The 27,752-nt window shown below is 39.6% G+C and overlaps 1 long non-coding RNA gene across 1 annotated transcript in view; it reads right to left on the bottom strand.

The window, feature by feature from the left end:
* Positions 1–22,255, bottom strand: part of LOC144578887 (uncharacterized) — a 41,724-nt gene extending 19,469 nt beyond the window's left edge. Inside the window, exons 1-2 of the long non-coding RNA XR_013525352.1 lie at positions 22,130–22,255; positions 19,430–19,553 (exon numbers count right to left, since the gene is read on the bottom strand). This is a non-coding gene — a long non-coding RNA (uncharacterized LOC144578887). The remainder of the gene's footprint in view (positions 1–19,429; positions 19,554–22,129) is intronic.
* Positions 22,256–27,752: the final 5,497 nt, after the last annotated feature.

Raw genomic sequence — 27,752 nt, 5'->3', positions numbered from 1 at the left:
TGGGATGATCCAATCCAAAGGGATGGCTAATGTGGCAGATCAACTCGACTCAGAGAAAAGGCAGTTTACAAACCTTTACGTGTTTCAAAACTACAATAGCTTCTGGTAACTCCTTCCTTAAATATAATTGCATTCCTCACACACTTACTACTGTGTTCCATCTGAACAAGGGCAAAAACAAAACATCAGTTAGGAGGTAATGTTATCAGAAAGTCAGCCATCATTTCCTATCTCCAGAGATGTCTTATAAATTATAAATCTATATAACAAATAGGAGAAAAAAAATGTTCTTCATTTTTCACATTTAGAATCTGGAAGCAGGGGCAGGCCTTTCTGAGTTCTGGAGGTCTGTTTAAGGATGGTTTCCAACTCAATTAGCCAGGAATACAATGGGGGAAACATGCCTCTTTATAGATCCAGACCTAAAATTGATTTTTAATGGTTTTGTGTACTTTCTCTGAATAATATTTATGCTATTGAATAAACTCAAAGCCAATGTGTAGATGTACAATTTTCTATAGCCTACTCCCTTGAACAGCACGATTGAAAATGAGAGAGGAAGCAGGCACACCATCACTTTCATTTCCCAGATGAAGGGACCAAGGTTCAGAGATGGAATTACGTTTGTGAAAACCAACCTGCTATATCAGCAACCTACCACAGGTGCCCGAGCACAAGGCAACAAGCCTCTTTTTTTAACCTATATAGTTAAACATTAGAAATGTGGATGAAATAATAAAATGTCTCTTATGATATTTGATAAAACTATTGTGACCACATAAAGTAATAAAATTAGAAATATTAATTGAATTTTCAATTAATGCAATATAATTTCATTTTCTTCCAACACTCGATTTTCATGAATTTATTTTATACAAACTTCTAATATCAAATTCCAGCCATTATAAGTCATCTACCTGCTTTGCAGAGCTCCAGCATTTTGCATACATCTGATTTGTTTGAGGTCTAGTTCTTTGTTAATCTGCAAGCCACAAATACCAATTTGCCTAACAATGGAACATTGTGTGTGCGTGTGTGTATGCCTGTGTGCACACTCAATTCATTTTGTAGACATATATATTCTTGAATTCTGTGATGCAATCTATTAGGAATAATTACAAATTTTAATAAATATCTTTGCCTCCTCCTTAACATTTGGTCAAGTGACCCCCCTTTTTTTTTTTTTTTTGATACAGAGTCTTATCCTGTCACCCAGTGTAATGGAGTGCAATGGTGCAATCTCAGCTCACTGCAGCCTCTGCCTTCCAGGTTTAAGCAATTCTCCTCAGCCCCTCAAGCATCTGAGATTACAAGTGCCTACCACCAAGCTCGGCTAATTTTTTGTGTCTTTAGTAGAGACGGGTTTCACCATGTTGGCCAGGCTGGTCTCAAACTCCTGACCTCATGATCCACCCACTTCGGCCTCTCAAAGTGATGAAATTACAGGCATGAGCCACCACACCTGGCAAGGTGGCCTCTTTATATATCCAGACCTTGCACTGATTTTTAATGGGTTCATGTGTTCTTTGTGAATATTTTTGGCGTTAAAAATAAACAATTGAGAGATTAAATTTAAATCTGCAAGACTTATAATGCCTTGATTATGAGATACTCCCATTTGCTGAAATAGAATGTTTGTAAACAAAAGCCCTCACCTTACAGTCAAGTATTCCCAGCACTGTGGCAGAGCTGGAAAGGAAATGGAATCCTTCATCTGCTGGTTGAGAGTTAACACCACTGCTCAACACCACTGATAGACTGCAAGTTTCAGGAGGGCAGGGCAGTGTCTTATTCAGCTTCTCTCAGTCCTAGCACTACATCTGACACAGAACAGGTTCTTAATAACTGTTGAATAAATGAATGAGATAATCGAATACTTAACCAAGGCATCTCATATTTACTTTAACACACGTTCTACCCTCGACTGAGAAATGGAAAAGAGAAAAATTTAGAATTTCAGATGTAGCCAAGTTGCCCCTTAAACTAAAGAGGCACATTATTTTGTTTCCTGTGACAATCTTAGTGGTTTTATTTTGGCAGACCCATATTGCAACATCTCAGGTTTATTGTCTCAGGTCACTAAACAGCGGAAACTATCAGCCCAGAGTAAATCTAACACTTAGTGGTCATACCAACTGCTCCAGGAAGGCTGATGCCAAGAATGTGGCTTTAGAATTCTTGATCTCATGGATGGGAGACCCCCCTAAGAGAACAGACCCTAGTCCTGGTGCACTGTCAATTACAACCCTGCTTTCCAGTCTACAAAGCCCAAAGAATTCAATCATGTCCCCACACTGAAGCTGGGGCTCCCTATGTGAGAGCCTGCCCCTGCCACTGTGGCATTTTCTTGGTTTTGTTCAACTATGTGATGACTGAGGCTTGGGGTGGGGAGAATGTTAACATACATAGAAAGTAATACAAGAAGGGATTTGGGGAAACAGTTCCTGGGAACAAAGCTCTTGACCACTGAAGTTGTTTGACTTTAAGCATCAGAAACACTATTCTGGGATCATGTTATTGGGATGCAAGGGGGAGGCACAGAAGGGTAGGGAACAGGTCTTGCTCCAGCCAGTTGTGAATAGGCTAAGTGCACAAGCAGTGTTTTCTCCTCTCACTACAAGGATATTGCCCAACTTCCAAGGGTGCCCTACCATTGAGGTCTTCACTGCCAGGAACTGAAATCTCATGGGACTCACCAAACCCACCTACACATCATCTCAGCTTCTCCTTCCTGTATTAATTCTGTATTAGTCTGGTTTCAAGCTGCTGATAAAGAGATACCCGAGACTGGGCAATTTACAAAAGAAAGAGGTTTAATAGACTCACAGTTCCATGTGGCTGGGGAGGACTCACAATCATGGTAGAATGTAAAAGGCACATCTCACATGGCAGCAGACAAGAGAAGAGAAGTTGTGCAGGGAAACTCCCCTTTATAAAACCATCAGATCTCATGAGACTTATTCACTAACACAAGAACAGCATGGGAAAGACCCACCCACATGAATCAATTACCTCTCACCAGATCCCTCCCATGACATGGGAATTTGTAGGAGTCACAATTCAAAATGAGATTTGGGTGGGGACACAGCCAAATTGTATCAGAGTCTCTCTCCTTTCCAGGGTCTGGAACCTAGAAGATGTCAAACATATTGCAGTTTCTTTTTTCCCTCATATAATTAGCCAATTTATACCTAGTTCAAAGCATTTTCATAACCATTTTACTAAGAGATCGTCACCATCATGTTTTATGATACATGCGCTGGGGAGGAATTAGAATGTCCATTTTTAAAGTGGAAAAATTAATTTCTCAATGCTCTCTCAAAATTCCCAGGATAACATTATCTTGTCAGGACATGCTATTGGCCACTTCGTAGTATGACTTCTGCCTCTCTCTGTAGCATCTCTCCCTTTGCCTTTGCCATCCAGGCATTAAAGTTAGGATGAGCAACTTGGGGTTCCCAGAAACTGTCATCCAATTTCATGCCATGCCTTGACTCGTGCTTTCTCTTCTCCCTGGAATGTCTCTCTGCCATCCTCTGGTTGGTATATACATCCTGTCAGCTGCTAAGTATGCTTCCAGATGTTGTCTCCTGCAGGGAAGCAGACACTTTCCCCCACCCCAACCCCCACAATGAATGCAAGAGCAGGTGTCTTTGCATACATCCATTTTTTAAAGGCCCTCTTGTCCACCTGTATCATATAAATCATCTATTTTCAGAGTATTTGCCTGTTCACGGCTTTTCCCCATCTGATTGTGAGTTTGTGGAAATCCAGAAATATTTTGTTGCAAATGATAATAAACTCAAATCAATTTGATTTTGATTAAAGAAAATGGAAAAATCTATTGGATCAATAACTCAAAGCAGCACTTAAGGTATAAATGAACTCAGGGCCTCAAACAATATTGCCAGTGTTCAATCTCTCGTAGCATCCAAGCTCTGCTTTCTTCTCGGTGTGTTTACTCTCAAGAAACTTCCTCTCTTGGCTACATGTGGTGGCTCATGCCTGTAATTCCAGCACTTTGGGAGGCCAAGGAAGGCGGGTGACCTGAGATCAGGAGTTCAAGACCAGCCTGGCTGAAACATGGCAAAAGCTCATCTCTACTAAAAATACAAAAATTAGCCGGGCATGGTGGAGTGTGCCTGTAATCCCAGCTACTTGGGAGGCTTAAGCAGGAGAATCACTTTAACCCAGGAGTCGGAGATTGCAGTGAGCCAAGACTGTGCCACTGCACTGCTCCAAGCCAGTATGACAGAATAAGACTCCATCTCAAAAAAAAAAAGAAGAAAAAAAAGAAAATGAAGTTTTCTCTATACACCGCAACTTCTGGAATAGAATAAAATAAGCAAGTGTGAAATGGGCACAAACAGGGTTTTCAAGAATGCCAAGGGCTAGATCAACCTGAGCCTATGGTCCCTTTGAGGCTTTGGGATTTTGTAAATGCATAAAAATGCCTTGAAAGGTTAAGCACACACACAAAAAATGGTGTATGCAAAGACACCTGCTCTTGCGTTCATTGCAGATGATCAATGGGAGAAGCAAGAGTGGAAGGAGAGTCGGCAGCTGTGAGGCTGTTATAATAATCTAGGGCTCAGGATTGGTGGCCTGAACTAAGGTGGTGGCTATAAATATGGAGAAAAAGGGACAGAGCCAAGATGCATTTTGGCAATGAAAATTGGATAATTTTATCTTGGATTGGATGGAAAATGTGGTTGTGGAAATGATGACTTTTATATTTAGAACTTGACCAGCTGCTAACACCAGTTTCTGGAAAGAAAAAAAAAAGCTTAGTGGAAAGGGGATAGAAAAGAGACGAGGGGCAAGTTTGGAATAGAGCCGACAGTCCTATTTGGCTTATTACTAAATAGGTGCAAAAGTAATATTTCATGAGACATCCAACTGGACTTCAGCTTGATTTGTGCACAGACTTGTCATCCCAGACCTGCCCCAGATCTGAAATAAGGTGTCTAGTAGCTAACCACAGAAAAAAGAGACATAGGAAATCTTTGAGGCATACAGACAACGTGGTTGACAAGCAGGTCACCTTTTAAGTCTTGAATTGAAGATTTGGTTGGAGATTTACACTTAAAAATGACTAGATCTGAGTTCTAATGGCAACCCTGTTGTTTTCTAGGTGTGTAATCTTGATTAATTTACCTCCCCACTCTGAAATTCAACTTCCTCAACTATAAAGGGGTATCATTCTATACCCTTTACTTTCAGGACTTTTGGGAAGATCTGTGTATTGAAACGTGTTATAAACTGTAGAGTAGTAAATACCTATACATCAATAGTCTGATCAACTTAATTTATATACAGACATCAAAACTAAAAGATTTTTTAGATAAAAATGAGCCACGTGAGAGATATCGGGTACATCATTTCTTCAGGCCCTAGTCTTTTGAAATAAACCCAAAAACAACCTCAGCTCTCAGGTGTCAGTGAAACACTTTGCTTACTTTGTTTTTTAAGCTCCCCCATCCCCGCTTGCTCACAGCTTGTCCCCTGTGGCTGATGTTAAAATGCATTTCTCCCTTTTTATGTCCTAGTTTCTTAGGGTAAATCTATTCCATTTGGCTGAAGAAATAGGCCAGATGATATCTGACATGACTTTCCTCTCCTCCTCCCAGCCACCAGGGAGCTAAGAGATGAGTTAAAGTATTTTGCCAATAAACGGCTGAGGACTAAACAACCACCTGTGAATTGAACATTGCAGCGTTTATTCTATTTTTTTAATATCAAAGCCTGGGAATGCCTAGGAAGGGGATGAGATCATCTGTCTCGTCTGTGAGCAGCATGTTCTGCAGGTCTTCTCCTTCCACATTACGTCATTCTGGAAACAGAAAGTGTCTGGACATTCCTTATGCAATCTGCAGGGGTGTGAAGTGAGAGAGACACTGGCTTGCTGGAGAGCAGTGATTCCCTAATTCTGTTCACAGATGGATATGCACACTCATTAATTCTGCAAACAGTTATAGAATGCCTACTATATGCTTTAATTTTTGGTGTCAAAACAATCTTGCATGTTTATTTACTTATTCATTCATTTAGCAAATGTTTGAGTGTTTCCTTTATAGAAGCTGCCATTATATGTGTTGGGGACACAGAATTGAACAAAGCAGTTAAAGTCCCCACCTTACGAGACTGTCATTTGACTGTAGAAGATGAAAAATTAACAAAGCAGCATGTAAATATGTGACACAATGTCGGATAGATGTTACCACGTAAAAGTCAACCAGGTTGAGGAGGTAGACAGTTAACAGGATGACAATTTTGGATAAGACAATTAAGTTAAGGAATTTTCCAGTGAGAAGATGACATTTGGGAAAAGGCCAGAATAAATTTGAGGAATTAACCAAAAAACATCTGGGCAAGGAAGGGATCACTAGACAGACAGCCTTGTATGTGTAAAGGTCCTGAGACTAGAAACCATTCTAGTAGAGAGGCTTTCTAGAAGCATCCCTAAAACCTCATACATATTCCAAGAGTGATTCTTTTTATCATACAGGTGAGAAAACTATGCCTCCAACAAGCTCCTGATTTGCCTTCTCTGTAAACAAGCCCTGATAAATTCCATAGATTCAGCCTGCATTCTACTCTGTGTTTAATTCTCACATGTGCTTTCTGTTTGGTGTTCTTGTTATAGAAGGAAAATTAACTCAAGAGTTATGTGATTGAGGTTAATAGCAGAGAAAAGGAAGAAGAAAGAATTCTCACTTCCTCTCTGATTTGCATGAGAACATTACATGTGCTCCCTTTGAAGAAAAAGAAAATCTAGGGTCGTCTATCCAGCTCTATCCTTGGTCATGTTTAATGCCCCAGCCATTTGTGAGTTGTCAGATTGTGGTGCCAAGAATGTCATAAAACCACCATTCTCTCTGTGAACCAAAGTGACAGGCTGGGTCCTGATATGTGCATTGACATTCCACGCTGAGTTTGCTAGAAACAGACTTGTCTCAGCCTTTTGTCTCGGCTCTCTGTGATCATGAATAGATCTTATTATTCAACCAGTCCTTCAAAGTCACTTTCAAAATGTGCTTTTCCAGACAGGCGCTGGGGAAGTCTTCAAACTCATCCATTTCACGGATGGTCAGGACGCAATTTCATGAAGGCTAATGTACTGGGGCTCCAATTGAGTCTTTTGAAAAAAGTGGAAAATGGCAACAGAAAGCAAAGGAAAATTAAACATGAAGGAAATGGGGAAACTATTAACATTAATTATATGCCAGGTACATTTAGTCTTCATCATAACCATATAAAGTAGATATCTTTATCCCTGTTTAAAGATAAGCACCACAAATTGTATGGAGATTCAGGAACCAGCAAAAGATCAAATATCTGAGTGCCTCAGCTGGGATTCAACCCCAAGTGTAGCTTCTTTACACTAATCTATCTGCCAGCTGCCATCGTTTCCTCTCTGAAAAAAAAACAGAGAGACTCAGCAAGTTCTTGATTTCTGGAGCCTACAGCTCTATTAATTTTTTCAGTCATTAAAGGTCCAAAAGCCTAAAATTTTTTACCAGTACTCTCAAGTATGTAACTATTTCAAATTTAATCATAGAATCCTACCCCTTTAAAGAAATTCTTCCAAAAAGCTCTGGCTCCAAGCTCCTGGCTCCCCTTTGAGGTTTCTTAATGAGGATCATATAATAGATATAAATAGCATTGGGTAATCTTCAAGGCTCCTTGTTGAGTGACCACTGAGCAGTCTGAGGTTTGGACGACACTATCACAAGAATTATTGGAACCAACTGGTACTGTATTCCCTATCATAGTGGTTTCTTTACAGAGGAAATAGAACTTTCCCACTTAACGGAGTTCACAACTTACTTTGATTAATCCTGTAACTTGCCATGTTGTCATTATTTGTTTACGTGTCTGACTTCCTATTCCTCTTTCAGAACAGGGACCATAACTTATTCCCCTCTATGTCCCCATAGTATGCCACAATGTTGGCACCCATTGTATTTTAGCAAATAGATATCAGTTATCTGGTGCTGCAGAACAAACCAGCCCAAAACTTAGTGGCTGAAGCCACAACCATGTATTTAGCTCACAATTTGGTGGGTCAGCAACTTAAAGCAGGCTTAGCTCTTCTGGTTTCTGCTGGGTTCCCTCATGAGAATGAGGGTAGCTGCATTCAGTCAGGCAGCTCTGCTTCTGTGTGTAGCTGTCCACATGTGTCCCTCTTTACCTCCTGTACTGTGGCCTGATTTTGTTCCCACAGCATGACCAGGAAGCAAGAGCAGGGGAGAGAAACAGAGGCATGCAAAGCCCCTCACAAACTAGACTCAAAAGTGGCACCTTGTCACTTCTGCCACCTTCTTTTGGACAAAACAAGACACAAGGAGAGCTCATATTAAAATCATGGTGAAATAGACTACCTCTTGATAAAAAATCTGCAATGTCACATTGCCATGGGCATGGGAGGAGTAAAAAAACAGAGCTACGTTTTTCAGTCAATCTACCACAAGACATTTTCTGAATGAATGATCAACTGCATGATGTAATGAATTATAATGTATGCTTTATTTTCTCACTAAGATTAATGCTTACTTCAGAAATAGCTAACTTTCTCACCTGGAAGAAAGAGATAAAGGTAATCGATCATCTTAGAGCATAAGAGGACTTGTATTCTATATCCAGCAAAGGCCAGAATATGGGACTTCAAAGGTTGGTGTTCTAAATTAGAACACTGAACTTCATGGTTTTGTTTTAGTTTGATATTTCTCTTCAAGGGTAGGGAGTCTCCCCCTTGAAGACTGATTTGTCTCTACTTTACTCTGAGAGGCATTGTATGGTGGTCTGGTAAAAGAACACAAGTTTTGAAGTCGGACAGACTGGTTTTCGAATTCGTGATTAGAACATACAGGAGCCTTGTGCAATATAGCTCATAGTCCTGGATGTGTTTGTCTATAAAATGGGGATTAATAATAAGAACTCTGCATATCAGTGGTAATTATTAAATGAGATGGTACATATATAACCACACTGCCTAACATAACATAGGTGACAAATAACTGTCACCTTCACACTGCTGTTCACATAGTCTCTGTATTGCTGGAGGCTATCTCCCTATAAATCTGCAGTATGGAGATGCTTATTAAATGTTGATATAGAAAATTGCTCTTGTGAATCCTCAAAACTAATGCCAAATGTCAGGCATCATTTATACTTGAAAATTTGGGAAAGTTAAGAAATGTAACTACATAGCAATTTAAGTGAATATTTTATATTGAAGCAAATCTAAATGTGAATTTACATCTCTCAGTTATCAGTTAATAAAAGTGTCAAATTTTCATTGTGAAGGAGTTCACCTCATGCTGTACTGTAGGTGTGTCTTTATAGTTGCAGAGACATTAGACCAAAAATAAAAAAAAAAGAAAACAACGAAAACTGAGACTCAAACATAGAGTAATATCAATCTAGAGCCTAATGTGTCAGTTAGAATTTCTTCAGATGTTGATTTCTGTATTTCCATGTCTGCAATTAAAGAAAATGTTTCTCTTTTTTAGCTTTGATCCCTGGCTCTTCATTTCAAAAAAGAACTCTGGTTGACATGAAGTTCACCTTTGTTCTATTCAGTATTCCATCTTCCATCTGAGCCTCCTTCACATTCTTACCCCAACCCAATACATGTTTTTTCCCCTTTTCCAACATCCCAGAAGATTCCAACATGATTTGTTTAGCCTTCAGATAAGCCTTGACAGAAGGAGAATCTGTCACAATCTATGATGACTCTCTCTGCCAAGCAGAGCTCTAGCTTTCTGACAGAGCTGCATATTTCTCGCAGGTCACCTTTGTATGTTATTCACATTCAGTCCAAACTCCCAGACATCAGTGCAAATCTATCTCAATAACAGCGATCACCACTGACATGGAATGCATCAAATCCTGTCTTTTCAACAAAGTGAGATCACAGTGAATAAAAGAATTGAATCGAGTAATAGAATTTCAAGTTCTCTCATATAGATACCTGCCTGGAGCAAAGAGGCTTTGCAGCCAGATAGTTAGGCAGCATGTCGCTGCGGTAACAAGCTCGAGTCAGACCCAGGGCCATACTGATTCACTCTAGCTCTTACACTGACTGTGTGGCCTTAAGTAATCATTTCATTTCTCTGTGCCTCAGTTACCTCACTTGTGCAAGGCAGATGATAATACTACCTACTTTACAGGGTTGTTGTGGGGATTGAATGAATTAACCATGTAAAATAGATTTCAAAATTTCTGGCATGCATAAAGTTTTGCTTTTTGTTAGTATTTACGGTTCTCATTAATTGTTGTGGGGATTGGATGAGTTAACCATGTAAAATAGATTTCAAAAGTTCTGGCATGTACAAAGTTTTGCTTTTCGCTAGTATTTGCAGTTCTCATTAATTGAGTGCTGTGTGATCATGGCAATGTGAACAAACCTTTTTACATCTCAGTTCACAAATTTATAAAATGGAGATAATAATACTTGCCTCAAGAGGTTATTGTATTCAAGGTATATAAAATGCTCAGTATAACACTTAGAGAATAGTAGCAATAATTGTCATCACCAAGAAGTCAGTAATCAGGATAACAATTGCCTGAGGTAAATGAGGAGCTGTTAAAATATCAAATCATATTTGAAAATTAACTCTTAGGAATCTATTATATAGAGAGACAAACATGAGAAGGGCGGGCACTGGAGTTATGCAGACTGGATTTGAATTGCTAGATCTATGATCTAGCTACGGTAAGACAATGAAACAATAACTTTTGTTAATTTGTTTGTTTCTCTTTCTTCATTGGAAAGGCTAGAAAAATACCACCTACTTTGTAAGACTGTTGTAAGTTTAGATGGCATAGTGTGTAATGTACTTGGCCACAGTTAGAGTTTAGTAAATAGTAGCTATTCTAAGTCAAAGGTCTAAGGCAGAAAAATGGCCCATAATTTTTATTAATATGAAGTGAATTGAACAAAACGATCAGATTTATACTTGTAAGCTTGGTTCCCACTAACTTAATGAAGATAGAAGAGTAAAGAGGAATAAGCGTTACAGGGACTAAGTACATAGAGTGCCTAGGGAGTTTTGCTGAGGTTAGCTATAAGGAATTTGTGGTTTGATTCAAAAGACTTCAGTTTTATGAGGTTTGAGGGCCTTTTTCAAAAAGAAAACCAGATGTATCAATGGAAAGCTCATGCAAATAGGGCTATCTTCTGAAAATGCTGCTTTGAGTCTAATTCTGTTAGACTGGGTAGGGATTCAGTAGGGAGAGATTCTGGCGTATTTTTTAAAAACCGTTTGGTCCTGTCTTGTGGACCTTCAGTGATGTCCTCAAATGAGTCATTATAGATTGTGACAGATTGTCCTTCTGTCAAGGCTTATCTGAAGGCTAAACAAATCATGCTGGAATCTTCTGGGATGTTGGAAAAGGAAAAAAAAAAAACATGTATTGCGTTGGGGTAGGAATGTGAGGGAGGTTCAGATGAAAGATGGAATATTGAATAGAACAAAGATGAACTTCATGTCAGCCAGTGTACATTTTAGGAATGAAGGGACAGGAATGGCCCTTGGTATTTTATAAGCAATATGACCCAGATCCATGAGAAGAGGAATGATTCTAATATAGTCCAGAAAATAGTGGGGCTTTCCAACTCAAACCTTTACTTTAAATCTTTGCAAAGAACTAGGTTTTCTATCCCAGGAGTCCAGCATCTCCTGACCAGGGTTCTCCTAACACAGTTAACAGGGATCAATGATTTCCCTAAGCCCTTCTGTCACTTGACCCTAAGTGTCCTGGAAGTAAAGAAGACTCATGAGGTAATAGAAAACATTAAGTAAAATTGCTTTGCCACCTAGACTACACAGATCATAAATTCCCTAAGCCATTTATCAAAATTAACTGGCAGGTCTTATGAAAAGACTGACTTACTTAAAATGTATAAGGGAAAACCATCACAAGATTCAACAATATAAATGCATATAATAGGCTGGGTTCCTGTAATAAGATATGATACTTGGCATTTTTCTTACACTAATTATCTAAGTTATTATAATAAGGAAGGGATTACCTTTATTTCACATATGAGGAAATAAAAGTCCAGGGACTCAAAGTGACACACTCAAGTCTAGGTTTGAATCTCTCAGTCTGTGCTCTTGCTGTTACTGCAACATTTGCATATATGCGGTATGCTTAGCACTGATGTTTAAGAAATAATTTCGGCTGGTGCATGGAAAAATATATTTCCATTTTAATGAGTATGTATGAATTGCATATGTATCAAAATATCCAGGCATATCAGAGTTGTGATTTTGTGAAACTAATTGCTTAGGATGAAGGTACTTTTACTGGAGTCTACTTAAAGAAAAATAGCCAGAAATTGAAATATTAAAAACACAGATTTGGAAAAAGTTAAGAATGAGTGACGTGTGGGGAACTGTTCTGGGCCAGACTGCCCTCTCTATTTTATAACAAATGGCTGCAGGCTGCAGGAAGCAGGGTTTCTCAGAAAGCCTTAGTCAGAGTGTCGGTCACCTCCCCCGGCATTTGCCAGCGCCTGCTGACACCACCATCCCCCACCTGTAAGTCCCTGCAGCTAGAAATCTGGAAAGAAGCCCTTATCCTACTCTCATTAGCCAAATCATGGTAATTTTAGTTCCTCAGCAGCCATTCCTCCCCAGTGTCCTGATTCCCCCTAATGCTTACATTCACATTGGCCACCACCCCTAATCTCACAGCAGCATCTTAACTGGCCTTCCTAACTCTAATCTCACAAGCAGTCCTGGAAAATCCCCAGACAGCCATGTTATTCCCTATGGTAGGCTGAATAATACTCCAAACCCCCCCACCCAACCCCGCAAAGTCCAAATTCTAATCCCCAGAACCTGCAAATACGTTACTTTACATGGCAAAAGGGACTTTGCCAATGTAATTGAATTGAGGATCTTGAGATGGAGAGATTGTCCTGGACTATCTGGGACAAAGGTTCTTACAAGAGAGAAGCAGTAGAGTCAGAGGCAGACACAAAGATGTGGCAATGGAAGCAGAATTCGGAGTATGCTTGGCCACTGGCCAGGGAATAGGAAGAGCCTCTAAAAGCCGAGAAAGATTACCTGGCTTCCCAAAAGCGAGAGAATGCAGTCTGCCTACCCATGTTACACTTCTGATCTACAGACCTGTGAGTCTGTTTTGTTTCAAACCACTAAGTTTCATGTTGTATGGCAGCAACAGAAAATGAACCCAAACAGGATGCAGTGGCTCATGCCTGTAATCTCAACACTTTGGGAGGCAGAGGTGGGTGGACCACAAGGTCAAGGGTTCAAGACCAACCTGGCCAACATGGACTCTAATTTAAAAACGTACAAAAATTGGCCAAGGATGGTGGCATGCGCCTGTAATCCCAGCTACTTGGGAGGCCAAGGCAGGAGAATTGCTTGAACCTAGGAGGCAGAGGTTGCAGTGTGTTCGAGATTGTACCATTGCACTCCAACCTGGGTGACAAAGCATGACTCTGTCTCAAATAAAAAAAAAGAAAAGAAAATGAACTCACTCTCCTGTCCAAAGCCCCTCTTTTTTTTTTTTTTGCCCAAAATCCAGCTTCTTAATCATTAAGTCAGTCTTCACAATGGAGTCTCCCCACTTTCCAACCTTATTTCTTGACCTCCAACCCCAAAATTAGTATCAATAGCTAATATTTATTTTGCATTTAACTATATGCCAAACACTATACCAAAATGTTTATGTATGTATAATATATATTATATACATCTGTATTAACGCATTAAATTCTGACAGTCACATACAAAACAGGAATTATTTTTATCCCCCTTCTTACAGATAAGGAAACTGAAAAAGTTACACGATTCACTTAAGGTCCAGAATGAACAGTAGTGAGAGAAAGATGTAAATTCATAGCAGTTTGATTTCAGCATCTCTGTTATTGAACAGTATGTTATATCTCAACCTTGGAGTCTTGCAGTTTTCAGACAAAATCCCTGCTCTTTCATATTCCTATAAACACTGTAGACAAGAATGAAGCCATGTAATAGAATCAAGAGAAACTGGGTAAAATAGAGGAGTAAGGACCCTGAAAAAGAGGGGATACAGGGATATTGGAAGAAAAAGTGAGATCTAAAGTGAGCACAGATGGCTCGAAGCTGATGAGGACTGTGTAAGCCAACATTGGACATATGCTGGATTATTTCCTTTACAGGGCCCTGGACATACTTGTGGGGCCAGGAGACGAATCTTAAAAAGGAGGTATGGAGGTAGACATAGCCAGCTGAGCACACTTAGTGTGCAAGAATAAATTCTTCTATCTTCAAGTCCACTCTTCTCCCTCTACTTCTTAGGGATATTCAATAATACTGATGCAACCTTCCCCATGTTTTTAAAATGAGCAGTTTAAGGAAGAGTCAGAAGTAAACCAAGAGCCAGAGGATGTCATATGACATGGTGATGAACAGCGCTAACTCAGAAACCAGACAACCAGGGATTAGTACCGTAGCTGACTTTTTCATTCACATTTCTCTTGGTCCTAAAACTCATGTTCTTATCCTAACTCCAAGAATATTTAACAGGCAAAACATGTTAACTCTGCTAACCAGAATGAAATGGATAGAAACTTACTCTTACATATCTTAGCTCTACAGACGATCAGTATAAAAAATCTGATATGGCTATTTCATGAGCATAGTTTTAAGTCAGTGAAGGATACAGCCCAAACCAGGTTCATATTGTGGTTCATTCTGCATATCTAAACAAGTTTACCCAACCTTAGGTATGACTCATTTGCTGAAGGAGACATATATCTACCTCTGACTCAGTAGGAAAGAAATAACTCTTAGAGAGCGATTTCCTTAATCGGGCAAAGCCTAGGTAATTTGAAAGGGAAAGCATTCCCCAGCCTCATGGTTATCACCAGCCTCAGTCTTATATCTTCAGAATCTTCCCTGTATCTTTGTCTGTCTCCCACAGAGCTATGAAAGTGATCTCTTTGATATGAAAATATTTACTGATAACTTGCCTCAATATTCATTCTTCAGTCCTAGCAGAAAACCACAAATCCCGACTTTCATATGGGTTCTTGATCATAACAGAGTAAAGACTGTATTTCCCAACCTTTAATGCAGCTGAGTATGGACATGTAACTAAGTTCTGATGTATAAGATAAAAACAGAAGTATCTTGTGCAAGCTTCTGAGGACCTTCCTTAAAAGAACACTGGTGTCTATGTGACTGTCTTCTTATTTACCATTGTTGCCACCTAGTTGCCATGATTATGAATGTGAATTTGAAGGTCACATACAGGGATGGTTGAACAATTCTTGAATTCCTAAACAGAGTCACCATATTCATCTTCGAACATGTAACACTAGACTTTTACATGAAAAACAAACTCCTACTGTTGTTAGGCCAGTATTGATTCAGAGTTTTACATTACTAGCAATCAAACGCAATCCTAAACAATACGTCAGTCATACATTTTTTTGTTTAAAACCCATGCATGGTTCCCAATTGCCCTCAGAGAACAATTCTAATTCCCTTAGTAAAACCTTTAAGGTCCTCATAACCACTTTATTTAATATCATCTTTTCACCTCCCCTGCTTATATTTTAACAGATTAATAATACCTAATTATCTGTATTTCCCTAAGTATTCCACAATTCCATAATTTGTTCTGTTTTCACGGTGCTAAAAGTACTGTCAGCTTCTGCTTTGAATTCCACCCGCACCCGTTTGATAGAAAACAGACAACCAGAAATGGAAAGAGGGTTACCCTAAGGATACCTCTTCTGATAAACCTTTTCTTACCCTTTGGAGAAACGGATATACTCCTTTTACTCTATTCCAATTACACCTGATCAATCATCCATTTAACAATTGCTTCAACATAAATAAGGGACTTGTTTGTATTTCTGCCTCCACCAATATGCTATTTTCTTAAAAAAAATTGAATAGTGTTATGCTCAACTTTGAAACCACATATACTGCCATACACATAATAAATGCTCAGTAAATTCATTTAAGTGAACAAATAATATTATTCACTCAGTCATCTTGTGTTGTTAATCAGGTGCCTCAGTATAACTTCACTGATTCTTTAAACTATGTCTTTGGAGCCTGTGTTGATGTGAACTTAGGCTGTGCCATCTAAAAGCAGTGTCCTTAGGTAACCCTCTTTCCATTTCCGAGTATCAGCTTCTTATTCTTTAAAATAGAAGACCTACTTCATGGTATGTTAGAGCTATTAATATAATTAAGTACATAGAGCATCTAGGCTAACCTAAGAATAACCCCCAATCAATGGCATTATCATTTTTATTCTCTAGAAAAGTTTACATGACTTAGAAGAGTCACTCCAAAACTGCCAGGATTTATAACACAAGAGATGCAAGGGCTCCACAGAAAGCCAGTGACATGGGCAACCTTACATCATGGAATGAATGAGTCCTGGCCTGGGCATTTTGATCTTTGATAAAACCCGGAGGGGATCACTAGATTGCTATGATATCATGAGGAAATCACTTCCACCCCAAAATTAGTTCCCCCACGTGTACAGGGTTGAAAGTGCTCAGATGATGTTGAACCAGTATCTATCCTAACTCTGAGCTGCACTTCCTTTGGTCCCACCTCACCACTTTCATCTCCTTAAACCACGTAAATTTTGCCCTTAGATGGACGGCTCTGACCAGACTCCCCACAGCCTCTCCTCACCCACTGTCCTATGGGAAGCAGGATGAGTTCATTGCACCTTCAGCTTTTAGCCTGATGATGCATATTTGTGTAGAGTGGGTGATTGGTTTCATATGGTCACAGGATCCAGCAGCTGGGGACATCTGCTTACACTTAGCACACAGGCAAACTTTCCACAGTCAGGAGTCAGTGTGCTCCTGACCTGACTATGGAAAGCAGGGCTCAGGCCCTCTGGGCTGTGTAAGTGGGAGCCTTAGACTTGTGCCCTGGCTCACACGTCAGGAAGAATGACCTACGTATGAAATATTTGAAGTAAGAAGCAGATCTCTGGTGTCTCTGGATACAGATAAATCGCCTGTGGAAATGGGGCAGAGTTGGACAGGAAGCAACATATTACACTGATGAGGATGATTAAGGAAGATCCTAAAGGATACTTTGTTCCCAGAAGGAAGTCCGTGCCTCAGGAACATTGACCCACTTAGAGAACCATGCCTGCCTCAGAAATAGCTTCAGTGTATGGTTCACACTAATAATGGAAAGAAACTACTCATTCTATGTAATGCTGCCCTATAGACCCATATTTTTGCTTCATTCCAGTAGACAAGATGCATTGGTCTTGAAATTATTGGACCAGGTCCCACTGCCAAGTCTTTCATTCACCCTGTGTATCTTTGGACAAGTCACGCTGCTTCTCTGAGCAACAGCTACCTTATCCCAAAAAGAATGCCACTTGGGATCACATAAGATGCTCCACGCAAGTGTTTTGTCTGAAATGAAATAATATCCAGATGTCAGGAGCTGTTGTTACTATCCAAAGAATATCTCAAGATCATAAAGATTAAGCGAATGTATTTAAGTTTTCCAGCCAGAATAGAAATTAGGTTGCAGATCCTCTAAGAGATGGCTGTCCATTTTCTACACCAGCATCTCATTTTCAGGGATAGGTGGCCACAGCCTTACAGAAAAGTTAGTTCTGTTCTCCCTGATGGTCAAAAAGTCCTACCAAAGTTCTCCTCTTCCCCTCAGAGGAGAGTCTCCAGTTTACTTTCTCTTCTCTGGAACCAGGAGATCAAATGTGCTTCTCCTTTCACAGGAAGTACCTGCTGATATGTGGAAAGAGCAATAGGAGAGAAAAGGCATAGAATTTCTCTGCCTTTAGTCCTAGGTTCACTTCCTGCTTTTCTACTCTGCATCTGTGTGACCTTGAGAGTACTGAGTAAATACAGTTAACCTAACTGTAAAGGGGAATAATGAAACAGACAGAGCGAGGGGATGGTAAGGATTTAGTGAAGTGATGTATAAAGAGCCTGCGACTGCCTAGTGTGGAGCAGGTCTTCAGTAGTTGATAGCTATTAAGCCACTGCTCTATTGTCTTTACTGACTTACTCTGTTGTTGTTACTGGCATTCCTTATATTTAACAACATGGTTCAGTAAATGTTCCAATGGGTTCAAACACAGCTTGGTTTGGACCATTAGCAAACCAATGCCTTGCACATTTACTAAGCATCTCCTCTGTCTCAGGTACCATACCAGGCACTGTTGGGGATTCAAAACAGAAGCGTTCCCTTCATGAATGAGAAACAATGTCACACAATGGCCATGTTTCCAGAGTAACTGATATATAATAAAAAATTACACATAGCTTGGAAATATAATGGAAATCTTTTCATCTTTGAAGAAGTTTTTTTTTCCTTTTCTTTCAAAATTATCTCTAAGGTTTCATGTTGAGGTCATTCACTGGATCTACAAAAGGTCCATGAAAGGGCTGCTTATACCTTAAAGACCAACATACAAAGAATTAGGTGGCTTTTCACACTCCAAATAATTTACTGTGGGCCTCATTCTCCTGCCATAATTATTGCAAAAAATTGCCATGTAATTCCACTCATCCCACAGGAGCCCAATGCAACTTCCATGATCTTAGTGAGACACCTTCAATTTAAATTACATACGTGGTTCCTCAGAGCTACTAGCATCAAATCCAAGTTCATTATAGTGTCCCCCAGGTCTCTTATAACTTTGTCCCAAATACTTCTGAGTCTCACTCTTTGCCATTCTTTCTTTCTCCATTCCTACCCCATCACCTGATCTAACATGCAGTCTGGACTCCAGTTGTGCCAACTTTCTGCAATTCCCTGAGTGAGTCTTACTCTTCCAAACCTTTGTGCCTCTTCCCAGACTTGTACTAATCCCTCTTCTTAGAAAATCTCTTCCTTCTGTGCCTGCATAACTTCCACACACTCTTCTTCTCTACGATGGGCATAATCATTAGCATTTTTGAGAAACTGTTACTAAGCACTCTAATCCAATTTGGGATCATTTCCTCCAATCCCAAAACATCTAACCCTTGCCACCATCCTTCACTTACCCTATTTTTAAAAAATAATTCTCAGCCAGGCACAGTGGTTCATACCTATAATCCCAGCACTTTGGGAGGCCACGGTGAGCAGATCATGAGGTCAGGAGATCAAGACCAGCCTGACCAACATGGTGAAACCCTATCTCTAATAAAAATACAAAAATTATTTTTTCATGCGTTTTTGGCAGCATGTGCCTGTAATCCCAGCTACTCGTGAGGCTGAGGCAGGAGAATCGCTAAAACTCGGGTGGCAGAGGGTGCAGTGAGCCGAGATCGCACCACTGCACTTGAGCCTGATGACAGAGCTAGACTCTGTCTCATAATAATAATAATAATTAATAATAATAATTCTTGATTTTCTCATCTGTGGCTGTGCTGTGAGCTTTTTGGGAACAGACAGCATACCTGATTCATCTTTGTGTCATTCAGAGTTCCATAAAATCCTCTTGGAGGTGTAGACAGAAGCCTGAGTAGACAGATGCATGAGTAGGTTCCAGACCCATAAGCCAAGGACACGACATCTTGCTCCCTGGAATAATAATTGCATAAGACCCAATAAATCACCTTGTACTCTTTGAAATATCGTGGACCTAGTCATCAGGAAGCCCACAATGGTTGGAATTGGCCTGTGAATTGCCCAATTCACTTTATACTTATTAAAACAAAAACAATCAATGATACCTTTTATTTTTCATTCATGTCTAGACATTCCAAAAACTCAACATGACAAGGAGTTTTTTTCTCACTTACCTTATTCTATAACAGCTAATCCTAACCATATTCAAAATTCTGCTCTCTGTTAATTCTTTTCAAGCAACAAAAATGCTGCTGGGTAAAAGAAGGAAAAAGAAAGAATACAATGCAGAGAGAGAGAAATATGGCTTAATCTTCAGTCTTTTATGGGGATATAATGCAGTTGCTCAGCCCCAAAGGTAACTAAACTCCAGCATTCCATCTTCCCATGATTTTTTATTGGCTGCTGCTGAACTCACCCATTTTTCCTCAGTCTTTTGTGGGGGTCAAATCTTAACCAAACCTAAATACTTTTCTGTTGAAAATGTCATAATGGTTTCTCCAGGTATAACTGACTTTTGGTGTGTCTCAAACACACACAAACTTCTGTCTGGTTGTATTCTCTATTTACATGAACACCAACTTTATGGCTCTCTAAAACCGGCAAAACTATATTAACCTGAAGCCTCCAAATCCTCCTTGTTCATACAAGTTAGGTTGACCTTTTCTTGCTGTCTCTGGTCTGGGAAAGGATTTGATCAACACACACACTCACACACACACACACACACTCAAGATAGTCATGGCACGTTTCACACTACCAAATAAAGAAAGCATACTTTCCTGTATTTAGAAAATGCTAATTACAAAGCTGTCTTAACTGCAGACACAGAGCTGATGTCTGCCTCCACACTTGATTCCTGCCTCCGCTCAAAGATACTCTCTCTTTGAAGTACCTTATCCACAAAAGCACGCTTTTGCTCTACATCCCTTTTCCCTAGTTTAGTTTGCTTTATTGCACTTACTAAAAATCCATGAGAGTAGAAACTCTAGCAATTGTGTTTATTGCCACCTCTCCTCAGCCTACAATTCCTGGCACATAGTAGCTGATAGATGATAGATGATAGATGATAGATAGATAGATAGATAGATAGATAGATAGATAATAGATAGTAGCTGATAGACGATAGATATAGATAGATAGATAGATAGATAGATAGATAGATAGATAGATAGATAGATAGATGATAGATAGATAATATACAAATGTAGAAATAGAGATAGAGGAAATATACATAAGACAGAGAGATACACATAGAGAGAGAGTTAAATTCTCACCCGGCTCAGCTGTGCTTCAGTTCTGTTTTGTTTGTTTTGTTTTGAGATGGAGTTCTGCTCTTGTCACCCAGGCTGGAGTGCAATGGCGTGATCTTGACTCATTGCAACCTCCGCCTCCTAGGTTCAAGCAGTTCTCCTGCCTCAGCCTCCTGAGTAGCTGTTATTACAGAGGCCCGCCATCATTCCCAGCTAGCTTTGTGGCCTTGGAAAGAAGACTTAATGCTGTTCAATGTCTCTGTTTTCTCAACTCAATTCCCTACCGCAACCCACATGGCTTTACATAACCTGGCCCCTGCTGACCTCACCTACCTCCTTCCCATCCTTCTCCCCACCATCATCGGTCACATGGGCCTTCTTTCACCTTCTAGAGCTGGTCACCTTGCCCACCTGTGATGGTCTTCACATCTCTTTACACCTGGAAATTTATCATCTAGAAAGAGAGGCCTTCCCTTCATATCCTGCCTGAAGATCTCCATTCCCCTGAGATTAGTCTTTCTCATCACTGTTTTAATTTCTAACAGAATCATACAACTGTCAATGTTTCCAACCTCACTGTATTGTAAGTATTAGGGCTGGAGGAACGTACATCTTAACCAACCTTTTTGAATCCCGAGGACCTAAAATCATGTCTGGCATATAATTTGCAATGAATATCTGCTGAATTCATAAATGTATATGAAGATGATAATAACTAATTAGAGTTGCTAAAAAGATTAAACAAAATCTTTTCAGAATTAGTGGAGCTACCGAGGTAGCAGCCAGGAGAAATAAATTTCTCTGTAATGTGGCTATAATATGGTAAATAATGTGCTTAAAAATGCTAACTGTTATAAACATATTATTTGTGTTATTATCATTGGTCCATTAATGTCTCCAGTTATATTTAGCTACTTAGCACAAATAATTATTCATATTTGAAATGGAAAATATTACATTCAGATTGGAAGTCTCAAGGTTTCACTATTTTTGGATAAGGGAGTTTGATTACTGTTGATAAAAGCCATTTTTCTTGATAAAGATAATATAGTTTATGAGTTGAGTAATATCCTTCTTTTAGAATTTGACCTGAATTTAATGACTTGACCCTTTACTCTGATCTATAATAAAATAGGTAATAAAATAAGGTTGCATCAGCCAAAATGTCATAGTCTGAACTAATTCTTCTATTTCAAATTGGTGGAAAAATACTACAAGGAATAAATAGACTCACCCCTATACCCTCCCTTTAAACCTTCAACTGATTAAATATCATACCAGACAACAAAGAAGAATATCAAAAGTGGAAGCCCTCTATAGAATGATGCCCCTGGTTCTGTCTCTGATGTGGATTCTGTACAGCTCGTCTCCCGGCGGCTGGTGCATGGGCCCTGCCTCTGCTCTGGGTGGCTGTCCACTGTTTCAGCCCAGCTGCTTTGCTTTGCTGACTCACTGGGTCTGACACCCAGCAGAGCAGATTCATGTGTTGATCCCAGAAAGTAATAAGGAGGCTGCACAGCTGACAGGAAAGGTCTGTGCTTTGGGTGCCAGAAAAAGAAGAAGGGCTAGAGAGGAGGTCTGAATGTGCCTCTAACATTTAGCACTTGACAGCATCTGCCTTTCTACTAGGAGACCAGCTTTCAGAATTTTATAAGCAAGTCGTAAAAAATGTATTCAAGTCTGAAACCCAAAACGAGTCCTATCACCAGATCGCTACCTCCGTGGAATGTAATTGGTTTCCAAATTGAAAGGAGATAGAATGGGGGAATGGCAGGGAGGTGATCCATTTAGCTGTTTAAAACTAATAAAAGAAGAGAAAGAAATCAAAACTAGTGATCTGTGCTTTCTTTTGTTGCAGGCAAAAGATGATTTCATTTATCCAGTTGAATAATCTTGTCTGCAGGTGACTCACTGGCATCCCTGGAGCTATGCCTTGGTCTCCTCTTGTGCCTCAGTCTCTCCTCTGGTAAAATGAGAAAATCTGAACTTTCCAGGGCTACAGTCTTGTGTTCCAGGACCTATAAAATATCCGAAGAAAAGACAATTAATTACTACCTCTAGTGGTCTGTGTTGAATAGGACAAAGAACATGACGGAGAAACAGAAGTATTTTTGCATCTGGAAATAGCTACCAAATTATTTCCCCAAAATGCTTTGACACATTTAGTTTCCATGTAATCTAAATGTTTTGTCACCCAATATACATAATAATACCACTCCATTTGAGTAAGAACCACAAGGCTCCATGCATTCCTATACATGAAAATATACTTTTCTTTCTTTAGTCCTGGACAAATTTAAGATGTACAAAGACTCAGAAATATTTTTCAGTAGAAACTGAAAAACATCCTACAGCCATGTGGGGAGATGGGGTTCAGGGAACTGAACGAGGAGTTGGAGAAACTAGCATCTCTCTGGGGGCTGAAGCATTGTCAAGGCTACATTTGATATCACATGCACATGAGAGAGAGAGAGAGTGTGTGTGTGTGTGTGTGTTCATGTGTACAGGTGTGTGTCTGTTTTCCTTTCTGATGCTGTAAATTTAAACTCTGAGCTGTGACAGCCTCTGGGATGCGGGGAAGACTGCTTCTGTAATCTCACTTGCCATGACAGCTGCTTGCTGAGCTTGACATGGCTGTCTTCTCAGCTTCTCAGATTCCTTAAAGATCCTCCTCTGATAACCATGCACCAGGCCCCTAAACTGCCCCATACCCTGCGATCCCAGCCTTCCTTCAAGCTCTGGTATACTATACCTGCTTGGGAGTCCCCATATGTGCAGCTAGAGTCCCACATATAAAGAGTCCATAGACTAGATTCTGTGCAGGTCACACAGAGTGATGGCGGGCCCAGAGGACCCAGGTTCTAATCCCAGCCCTACTAATTACTAGATGAAGTATCTTAAGTGCATTATTTTGCTTTTCCAGGCTTCAACTTCCTAATCTATACTTTTAAGGATGATAATCCCCAGGCAGACCTAGTGTCTTCGTTGCTAGGTTTTAGAAATAGTGCATCTTTAAATAACCACAAGGCATTATATTAGTACAATACTGAAAAAAAGGGAGGTGAGCTATTTCACAGGACTTTATTATAGGCAATCTTACTTGACACAGAGATTATGTGCTATCTTAGAATGTTTTCGAATGTGACGAAACACATAAATCTTAGCTACTTTTCCCAAAAGGGGGAAATGAAAAAAATACCAACTTTTTTTGGAAGACCGTAAGACAGTTTTGGGGTATAGAGAGAGTGGGTATTTTCACATCAAATTTCACTGTGAGAAAGTTATTCCCTGCTCAGTTGCTTATCAGTCACTTTGTTTAATTCAAGGATAAAGTCCCAGTTTTGTTCCAAAGGCATGAGATGCCTTAGGCTCAAAGTCTTCTGCAGGCAACTTTATCTAAATGGAATTTAGAATGGGAAAGATTGGGATAGCCATTAGGAAAAACAGTATGGGTATTTCTAAAGGAATTAAAAATAGAACTGTCATATGACCCAGCAATCTTTCTTCTGGGCATATACCAAAGGAAATGAAATCAACACCTCATAAAGATCTCTGCACTCCTATGTTCATTGCAGCATTATTTACAATTGCCAAGATATAGAAACAACCTAAGTGTTCATTGATAAATGCATGGATACAAACATGTGGTGTATACCTTCCACATACCTGAGTGAGTGTGTAACTTATTGGGTTGGCCACGCCTGGTAAAGCTGTTAGAATGAGTATGTGATTCTTCTTAAGTGTGAAAATAAAGATATTTGTACAGAAAATCTTTACACACACACACACACACACACAAGGGAATATTATTCAGCCTAAAAAAGAACAACATCTTACCATTTACCACAACATGAATGTGTCTGGAGGACATTAAGCTTAGTGAAATAAGCCCGAAATAGAAAGAGAAATAAACAAAATTATTGCATGATCTCATCTATATGTGGAATCTTTTAAAAACAATCAAATATACAGAGCGAGAGAACAAAACAGTGGTTACCAGGGCCAAAGGAGAAGATAGAAAAGGAAGAAGTAGGAAACTGTAGTTCAAAGTAGAAAAAGTAGCAAATATGTAGGATAAATGACTTTAGAGATTTAATGTACACCATGAGGACTATAGGTAATAAAATTATACTATATTTGGAATTCATGTTAAATTTGTAGACTTTAGCTGCTTTTGACACAAAAACAAAAAAGATAACTATGTAAGATGATAGATATGTTCATTTGCCTTACTATGTCACCTTTTTGCTGTCTATATGTATTCCGTAATGTCGTGTTGTATACCTTAAATAAACACAATAAAATTTATATTTAAAGATGAAAACAAAAAATGAGTTAGAAGAAAAGAAAATTAAATTCTGAGTTAATTTCATCTGTGGCTAGTGATGCCTATTTTTTATTTACAACATAATAATTTTCCTCTTAAAATAAACTTATTTAAATTGAAAGAATAAACCATTTAAATGGTTGGCATGTATTAATATGTAATGGTATCAATGGTAGGCCAATAGAGCAATAATCATGACTTCGTATTCGTTATCTATTGTCGCATAATAAAACAATGCAAAACTTGGTTGCTTAATCAGTAATAAATGTTTTTATCTTTCAGTTTTTGTAGGTTAGGAATTGGGGGTGATTCTGGCTCAAAGTCCCCATGAGGTTGCAGTCAAAATGTGAGTTAGAACAGTAGTCATCTAAAGGATTGACTGGGGCTGGTGGCTCTGCTTCCAAGGTGGCTCATTCACCAGTGAGTTGGTGCCGGCTGTTCCTTACCATGTTGTCCTCTCCACAGTGCTGCTTAAGTGTCTTCATGACATACCAGCTCGAGTACTTCCAGAGCAAGTGATCTGAGAGATCAAGGTGAAAATGACAATGTCTCTTATCACATGTCCTGAGAAGTCACACACTCACTTCCACAATCTCTAATTAGTCACATAAATCACTCCTGTTCCATATGGGAGGGAATTTCACAAGGAAGCAAAGACAAGGAAATAAGGATCATCTCAGAGACTGGCTACCACACTGTAGCACACCAATCACTGAAGTTCGAGAAATACTGATTTCATCTAAAATTATAAATCTACCAAGAGAGCACTGGAGAAAGGAAGTAATGTAATCAAGTCCAGGCTAGGTTTTTCATGCAGCCAAGATGAAGATTCAGAGAGCCCTATGCATGGCACAGTGTTATTCTGCCATATTGCACATGCTGACACTGCCTTTGGCCTTTCAAAGTTTTAAGAGATCTAGCCCTTTCTCAGGGCAAGACTTTGCCTCGCCAGCTTCCAAAAGGAAGGAAGTTGGTGCTGCTGCAGCCAATTTCTAGGCTCTCATACTCTCCACCTGGGACTGGGTCCAGCGAAGTTAGTCCATTTTGAAGGCATAGGGTTGACCTCTGGTGTCAGAGGTCATCTACCCCCAAGGTTGAAAACAGATTGTCCACAGGCTGTGTTGAGGCCACAGATATGTCTCCTTTGCCCTAAGCAGGACATTTCTTGTTTTTTTGTCTTTTTGAATGAGTTGCTAATTATATATAAAATTAGAATATTTCACAAAAACATCCAGATCTGGGGTTCCCTTGAAATAATCAGATGTGCTGGCAATGCCTGATCTGCTTTTGCTGTACAGTAATCATCCTCTGGAGTTATGTTTAGCTACACATGATTTGTTCTCTATGGTCCCTGCGACTTCTCTACTTTCTTAAATTCCCTTATTCTCTGCAAGCCATTACGAGTAAAAGGAACTGATGCTTTGACAGTTGGTAAGCTTACATTTCTTGAATGACTTGCCCAAGGCTGCGTGGCTGGTAAACAGCAAGGCAAACACCAAAGACAGTTTATTTCCTACCCAAGTTAATACTCTTCCCCAAACACTTCCCTGCTTATTTTACAAATAAGCTTCAAAATAACCAGAGGGTATTCTGGATAGCTCAGCGAATGTGACTCTCTTTGCCTCACTGCACTTTTAACCTCAAGAGCCATCACACATCAAATAGCAGAAACGGGATATCAGGAAAGAGGAAATGTATAGCTCAACTCCAAATCACTACCTCAAGGGAAAAGAAAACTTAAAAGTTTACAAAAGTTTCTCCATTCTAAAGTAAGGATCGCAAATAAAGAATAGTACATTGAGAAAATGCAAGTACAAAACTGTTCAAATCTTGGAAAAAGATTGTTAACAATCCCCAAATATCACAGATTTCAGCCCATTCAACTACCAGGACTCTTTGTCTAAAATCTCCCAATTTGTCATTTATTATTACTTAAAATAATGTATTTTGAATATTTCAAGGAAGTTCTTGCTTCCCCATTTCCTGGCCTTTATGAAGTCACCATGTTAGCCCACACATGAAAGGCAAGCATTTTAACTAAATTGCTTATTAAAATGGTGGAAGTAAAGGAATGAGAGATTTTGGCACAGTGAGAGCTCCCCGTGAGGAATGCTCCTGAAAGCCAGGCTAAGCAGCTGCTCTGGCGATCCATAAGTAGATTCTCTAGCACTAGCTCACTGTAGCCAAGGTCTCAGGCCTGTGTCCAAATGCAAGGAACCACCGCTGCTTCAGAATGGAGGGGAGTGGCTTTGCTTCCCTGGGGCCCCTGAGTTCAGATCAGCTCTTGCACTGCTAGTCTGCAATGATCAACAAATTCAGTATGTAGAGGTGCATGTAATAACCACCATGGGCCACAAGCCCCCCCAGACCTGGAGAGTCTGTGTGCTGCTTGTCCACAGCACAAAGTGGTGGTGAAGGGATCTTTGTTGCTGAACACTGGGCATTCTGACTCACTTCCATTGGACTCTCTGTTCCACAACAGAATCCCATCCCCTCTCCCTCCGTTACTCCAAAAAGCTCAGAATTTTCCTGATGGAATTCATAACTGAGCCTGAAGGACTACTTAGTTAACCT

This window comes from Callithrix jacchus, chromosome 1, assembly GCF_049354715.1.
Source record: "Callithrix jacchus isolate 240 chromosome 1, calJac240_pri, whole genome shotgun sequence".
In the NCBI taxonomy this organism is placed as follows: Eukaryota; Metazoa; Chordata; class Mammalia; order Primates; family Cebidae; genus Callithrix; species Callithrix jacchus.
Note: the sequence above shows the minus strand (reverse complement) of the source record. Positions and strands in the feature narration are given on the sequence as shown.